Here is a 6725-nt window from a genome sequence, read left to right as displayed (position 1 = left end):
CACCCTCCTAGCCTAATCGCTAGCAACTCCTTTTTCTGTCAAACTGTCTTTCTCCCTCTTTGGGCTCTATCCTATCATTTACTTCCTAGCCCATCCCCTTCCTATTTTCTTCATATAAATCGCATTTTCTCAGCTATCATCAGTTCAGAGGAAGTGTCACTGGACCCAAAACGTTAACGCTGATTTTTGTTTCACAGATGCTGCCAGGCCTGATGAGCTTTTCCAGCAACTTCTATTTTTGTTCCTGATTTACAGCATCTGTAGTTCTTGTGGTTTCTGTTGTAACTAGTTTGCTTGTAATGTCAGCCTCAGTTTGTCAGGATTTATCTCCCAAGGCTGATCACAGCTTTTACTCTTCAGAGTAGATTAAGCAGTTTAATCTCAGTAATAGTGAATTAAAGTCTTAATTAGCAGCTCAGTAGGGTAGATGAAGACATAATCTTAAAGATGAACACTACCTGCTACACTGGAAGGGACCTTGCCATTACTTCTTTTCATTTTTGCTGCTGTGTAGGTGCTTAGCTGAAACAGACTGTTCCTCTCTGATTATCTATTATGTTCCCATCCTACGTCAGCGTCAAAAGGTATTCATTTCACATTTTAGGAAACCATTCGCTCTTAGGATGTGGACATTGCTGTAAATTCCAACATTTATTGTCCACTCTCAGTGTTATAGACCATATCAAACTCTGTCAAAACATATTCAGAAAATAGTCTGGACCCAAGTTTTTCCTTACTTTAAGGATAAGTTTAAAGTGCTGTATTCTGGATGCAAATTTTTTGGTCAAACTACTCGACTTTAACCAAGGCACACTTTATTTTTACACTATTGTTCAAGCAGAAACAAAATAAAAATAGGATTTGGCTTATTTGTAACTATCGAAACGCTTACCAAAATAATAGATATATGCACTACTACAAAGTAACTATTCCAAATTAGGAACATCCCATGAATAGACCCTTGGCAAAAGGCAAAATTCAGTAAAATGGATTGTTTCACATGTAATTCTCCAGTACAGGAGAAACAGCAACAAGAGAAATCTCTGAGAGAAAGAGAGACAGAAGAGCAGGGAGAGATGTATTACAGCTTCCAACCCCAGCTTCAAGATCACGGTAACTGCTACTGAAAAACTAAAATGAAAACTCCTGGTTCTGTGGGAGGTTGACCCCACCTGGCCAGGCTGCTTCTAATGTTCCAACCACAGGAGAAAAAAAATCTCGGCCTCACAAACTGTTTAGTTTACGGGTTTTAAGCAACCCCATTGGTACCTCTGATCTCAACATTTCTTCACTGGAAAAAATCAGACAAAATAAACCTCTTAAAGCCGAGGTATCATCACATCAGTCATTATTGAGAAAGATTGCTTCAGAATGCTCTGATCATGGGTCACTACACTCAAAACATTGACTCTGCTTTCTCTCTACAGATGTTGCCTGACCTGTTGAGTTTCTCCGGTATTTTCTGTTTTTGTTTTTGGGCCAACTATATTGGTTTGGGTAGGTCAGACTTTGTTTACTTTATTCATTCATGGGATGAGTGGTTATTGCCGATCTCAAAGGAGCAATTTTTTTCTGAAGGATATTAGTGAACCACATTTTTTTTCCTTCCCTGGTGGATTTCTGGTCATCATTAGTCTTCTAATTCCGGATTTTTATTGAATTCAAACTCCACCATCTGTCATGATGGGGTTCGAATCCACACCACCAGAACATTAGGTGATCTCCAGATTAACAGTCCAGTGGTAATAGCACTAGGCCATTGGCTTCCTGTCGTGGACTGCAGAAGTACAGTAGTGCTCTTTAACGAGAGAGGACCTTACTGAGCCATTTTTGTGACAATCCAACAATTCCTACTCACTTTTGTCAATGCCCATGTTTATTTCCAGCTTTTTAAATAGGCTCAAAATTTTTACCTTGAGGAATGACTTATGGTTTTTGATTATTAGTCGAAATTGTGCTTAGTTTATGGAAGTACCAATAATACACTTGATACTTGCCAGTTTCCCTGTGACTAAATATCCCAAACTCAAAGCCTTTCAAATTCCATAGGGTGATCCTTGAGTTTTGGAAGCAGCTGGCCTGTAATAGTGTGTGTAATTAATTCAGTGCAACCAGTGAGATTATAAAAGATTCCTTTACTTCCATTACAGCCGTGCCAGCCTCGCTGACAAACATCTATATCCACCAGTGTTTGTGTGATCATGGTTAACAATGTGATAGAGTCCATACAGAGCGGAAGCAGGCTGTTCAGCCCATCTACGCCACAGCGACCGTCCGAACAGCATACCACCCAGACCCACCCCACTACCCTATCCTTATAACCCCGCATTTCCCATGGCCACCCACCTCGCCTGCACATCCCTGGTCACTATGGGGCAATTTAACATGGCCAATCCACCCGACCTGCACATCTTCGGACTGTGGGAGGAGACCGGAGTGCCCAGGGGAAACCCAAACAGACACAGAGAGTACATGCAAACTCCATGCAGATAGTCATATGAGCAAAGAATTGAATCCAGATCCCTGGTGCTGTGAGGCAGCAGTGGTAATCACTGAGCCACCGTGCTGCCCACTCAATAATTAACTGGTTTTATGATTTGGCTGAGGGATAGATATTGGCCATATTGATACACCCCTCCTTTTTTTAGGAGTAGGACGCTGTGATCTTCATTTCCACCTGATAGGAAGATCAGACTTTAATTTAATATCCCATCCAGGAGCCGTACCTTCAGTATTGCTCCTTCAGTACTGGCAAAGTCAACACTGACTTTCTATACTCAAGCCCTAAAATAGGATTTGAACTTAGAATGTGTGATTAAGAGACTACCAACTGAACCACAGCTAACATTGTTCATGATATGTATCATTTGCATTAGCAAGTGAAAGACAATAATACTTCGATCAATCGCAAGCATCATCAGACCAACTTATCGTTACATTTGTAAATGAATGAGCACTATGATGTTTGGTGACCTACCGAGAGATAGCACAGCATCAGCAGGTTTTCTTTAACCCAGTCCGTAGTCCCTCACAATGTTGTTCTGTATGTAATGCTAAGCAGATTCCAGTCTGCCTTTCCAATCCTTCTGGCAACATCAGGCTGACCACACAATGTTCCGATATGTGATGTTCAGGGCTCAGATATCCAAGCATGTGGAAAAATGGATTGCTTGCCTCAAACATTCAATTAACAGTGTGTCCTGCAGTCAGGTCTTGGGGTAATAGGCATCGCAGTCAAAACCAGGTCTCAACCATCACAACCGTAGTCATAACTAAGCCAAGATTATATTCAAGTCGGATGCCGCGTACACTCTCAGCATTGTTAAACATGGGCTAAAGCTGCAGCCGTTGCGCTCCTCAAATAATTTTAATACTTGTCAATTAACGAGCTGCATCTCCATAATGTCAATTTTGTGAGTACATTTCTGGGAAACAAAGTATATTTGTGACGATAAGGAGATCTGGGCTTTCCTCTTCACTTATTTCAGGGGTAAAGCCAATGTCTTTGAAGATAAGAGGTTTTTCTCCAAACAACACAAAATGGCTGGACTTCTAAAGCCACAAACAGCACTTGTAGAGTGGAAGTAGGCCATTCGGCCAATATCGGCCCTCCAAAGAGCATCCCAACCAGGCTCTCCCCATCCCTGTAACTTAGTATTTTCCATGGCTAATCCACCTAACCTACACAACCTTGAACACGATGAGCAATTTACCCTGGCCAATCTACCTAACCTGCACATCTTTGGACTGTGAGAGGAAACCAGAGCACCCAGAGGAAACCTAGACACAGGGTCAATGTGCAAACTCCATACAGGCAGGCACATGAGGGTGGAATCGAACTCGGGTCCCTGGGACTGTGAGGCAACAGTGCTAACCACTGAGCCACCCTGCTATACTGCACAGAATGAAATGATACTTTCCATACAGATTGTATGTTGTGGCATCTTAGGCTCAGACAGAAGCCATCATCCCATTGTGTTTGTGCTGAGTCTTTGAAAAGGACTTTCAATTAGCTCAAATACTTGAACATAAACAGAATTTATCGGAGAAACCCAACAGGTTCGGCAACATCTGTATTGAGAGAAAGCAGAGTTGATGTTTCGATTACAGTGATCCTTCTTCAGAACTAGTCACTGGACTCAAGACATTAACTCTGTTTCTCCTTCCATGGACACTGCCAGGCCTGCTACGCTTCTCCAGTAACTTCTGCTTTTGCTTCAGTTTCTAGCATCTGAGGTTCATCATTGTATTTCAGCCCCAATGCTTTGTCAATTTCTGAATATTTACCTTTTAATGTCCAATTATCTTTTGAAACTTTACTGAATCTACTCTCACTGTCTTTCAGGCAGTGCATTCAGAGTCTTAAAGTTTGTACAGCATGGAAACAGACCCTTCAGTCCAGCTCATCAATGCCAACCAGATATCCTAACTTAATCTCGTCCCTATTTGCCAGCATTCTGTCCATATCCCTTTAAGCCCTTCCTATTCATTTACCCATCCAGATGCCTTTTAAATGCTGTAATTGTAAAAGCGCCCACCATTGCCTCTGACAGCTCATTCCACACATGCGCCACCCTCTGAATGAAAATGTTACTCTCTCACCTTAAACCTTTACCCTCTAGTTTTTGCCTCCCCTACCATGGGAAAATTAACCTGGCTGAGTACCCTATCTGCATGCTTCACGATTTTACAAACCTCTATAAGGGCACCCCTCAGCCTCCCCCAGTGTTCCTGGGGAAGCAGCCCAGCTTATTCAGGCTCTCCCTATAGCTTCTAGCCTGAGTGTAGTTTTATTAATGATTTGAATCAACAATTAAACAATTTTTAAAAATCAAGCTGTCCAATAAGCTCTTCCAGACTTGCTGGTCAGATGGTGATGTGTGGTCTTGTGGTTATGGGGGACAGATCCTGTTACTTACTGGAAAATGCTTTTGTAGAAGTTTTAAAAAACGACAGGATTGGTTGAATGGTCATGATCAATTAGGATGAAGGAAGTAAAATGGTGCAGCTGCTTCATATCTGGACATTATGTGGGAACTCAGCGACACAAGCAGGATGGATTTGTGCCACATTTCTATTGGAGCAATGCTGGATCAACAGTGGTGGCTCCAAGGAAGTTCCTGACCTTCTATCTCCTTGAAATGGTTGATGGGCTATTCTTACTGTCATTGTGTAGACAACCAGAGTGGCCACATTGAACAGCCCTGAGATCAAGCAACAGGAGGAACAATCAATTCAGGTGTATTAGTTCAGGACAAAAAATAGTGACCAGGAGAACTCTCCTGCTCTTTCATTAACCTAAGCAAGCAGAGATGTTTAGAAAGCGGAATATAATTATAAAACCAATGGTTGAAAAGCTATTAACAATACCACAATGGAGGAACCTCAATGGGGATGAATCCCAATTAGGCAGCCTATTGTCAGCATGGGGCGTCCCAGCTCCATCAAATGCTTATTTTCAACCAGACGTCCTGGTGTGCAGCGGGCATCCTGCCTCCAGGGATGTGGGCCAGCAGCTTACCAGAACTGGCGCAGGATATGTGCAGTGGGCGGACTCGTCTCTAGAGTCCTCAGGCTGAGATATGTGAGGACAGACCACCCAGGGACCAGCCAGTAATGCCCCCAGCAAGATGAAGGGTGACAGAGATCGCTGCAAAAGTGTTTCCTAATTGCATCTCCAATTTCACCTGGAGATCATTCCATTCTGTTCATGATCCTGGTGAATAAGGAACCTACCTTCACTACCCAGAAGCCAGGGCACAGGAATATGTGCTAGGATTCTCCTGATGATTTCTCACATGCTATTCAACCCATTCACTGCTGGTTGAATGTCAACAGCAGTGAGCTGGGTCTCTCAAGTGGTCAATTTTGGGAATCATCTGTCCTCTGAACACAGGCCATTCTTGATCCTTCTAGCTATGGACTGAACCATGGGATGTTGAGAAAGGGAAGGAGTGTTCAGTCAGAACCTCCCAATGTCATTACAAATTCCAGGCTCTTTTAACCCATCTCCCATATGCCACCATGAAGTTCTAATCAACATCTCCCTCAAAAGGTGACACCTCTAACAATGCAGCACCATTTCAACATCATGCAGCACCATTGAAACATCAGTTTAGATTGTATGCACAGACAGGGAAATAGATTGAACGCAGGACTACATGACTCATCAGAGAAGGAGTTAATGCGGTTTCCAGTGACTCATCGGAAGAAATACAACTAGGTTTACTGTACTGAAATCAAAGGATCGTAGATTAAATACAGCCAAACAAGATCATCTATTGATAGAGACCAAGAATGCCTCAGGTTACTCATCCAAGACAGGATGTCAGACATGCATTCTGATCACAGAGAGGTAATACAGGGCTGGAAGGAAGGGGAAGACAAGGAGAGTTTGGTGTCAGCAGCAGATGTGCACAGCAGGCGCTGAATAATAAGATGAGACCTAAGAGATAATGGGAACTGCAGATGCTGGAGAATCTAAGATAACAAAGTGTAGAGCTGGATTAACACAGCAGGCCAATCAGCATCTCAGGAGCACAAAAGCTGACATTTCGGGCCGAGGCCCTTCATCTTTTTCTGACGAAGCGTCCAGGCCCCAAACGTCAGTTTATATGCTCCTAATATGATGCTTGGCCTGCTGTGTTCATCCAGCCCCACACCTTGTTTCTAAGATGAGGCCCAAGACTGCTTCCATTCTATTGTCTGCAGTTGGCGCAAAGTCC

Source organism: Stegostoma tigrinum, chromosome 13 (assembly GCF_030684315.1).
Source record: "Stegostoma tigrinum isolate sSteTig4 chromosome 13, sSteTig4.hap1, whole genome shotgun sequence".
In the NCBI taxonomy this organism is placed as follows: domain Eukaryota; kingdom Metazoa; phylum Chordata; class Chondrichthyes; order Orectolobiformes; family Stegostomatidae; genus Stegostoma; species Stegostoma tigrinum.
This window is presented reverse-complemented; position numbering follows the sequence as displayed.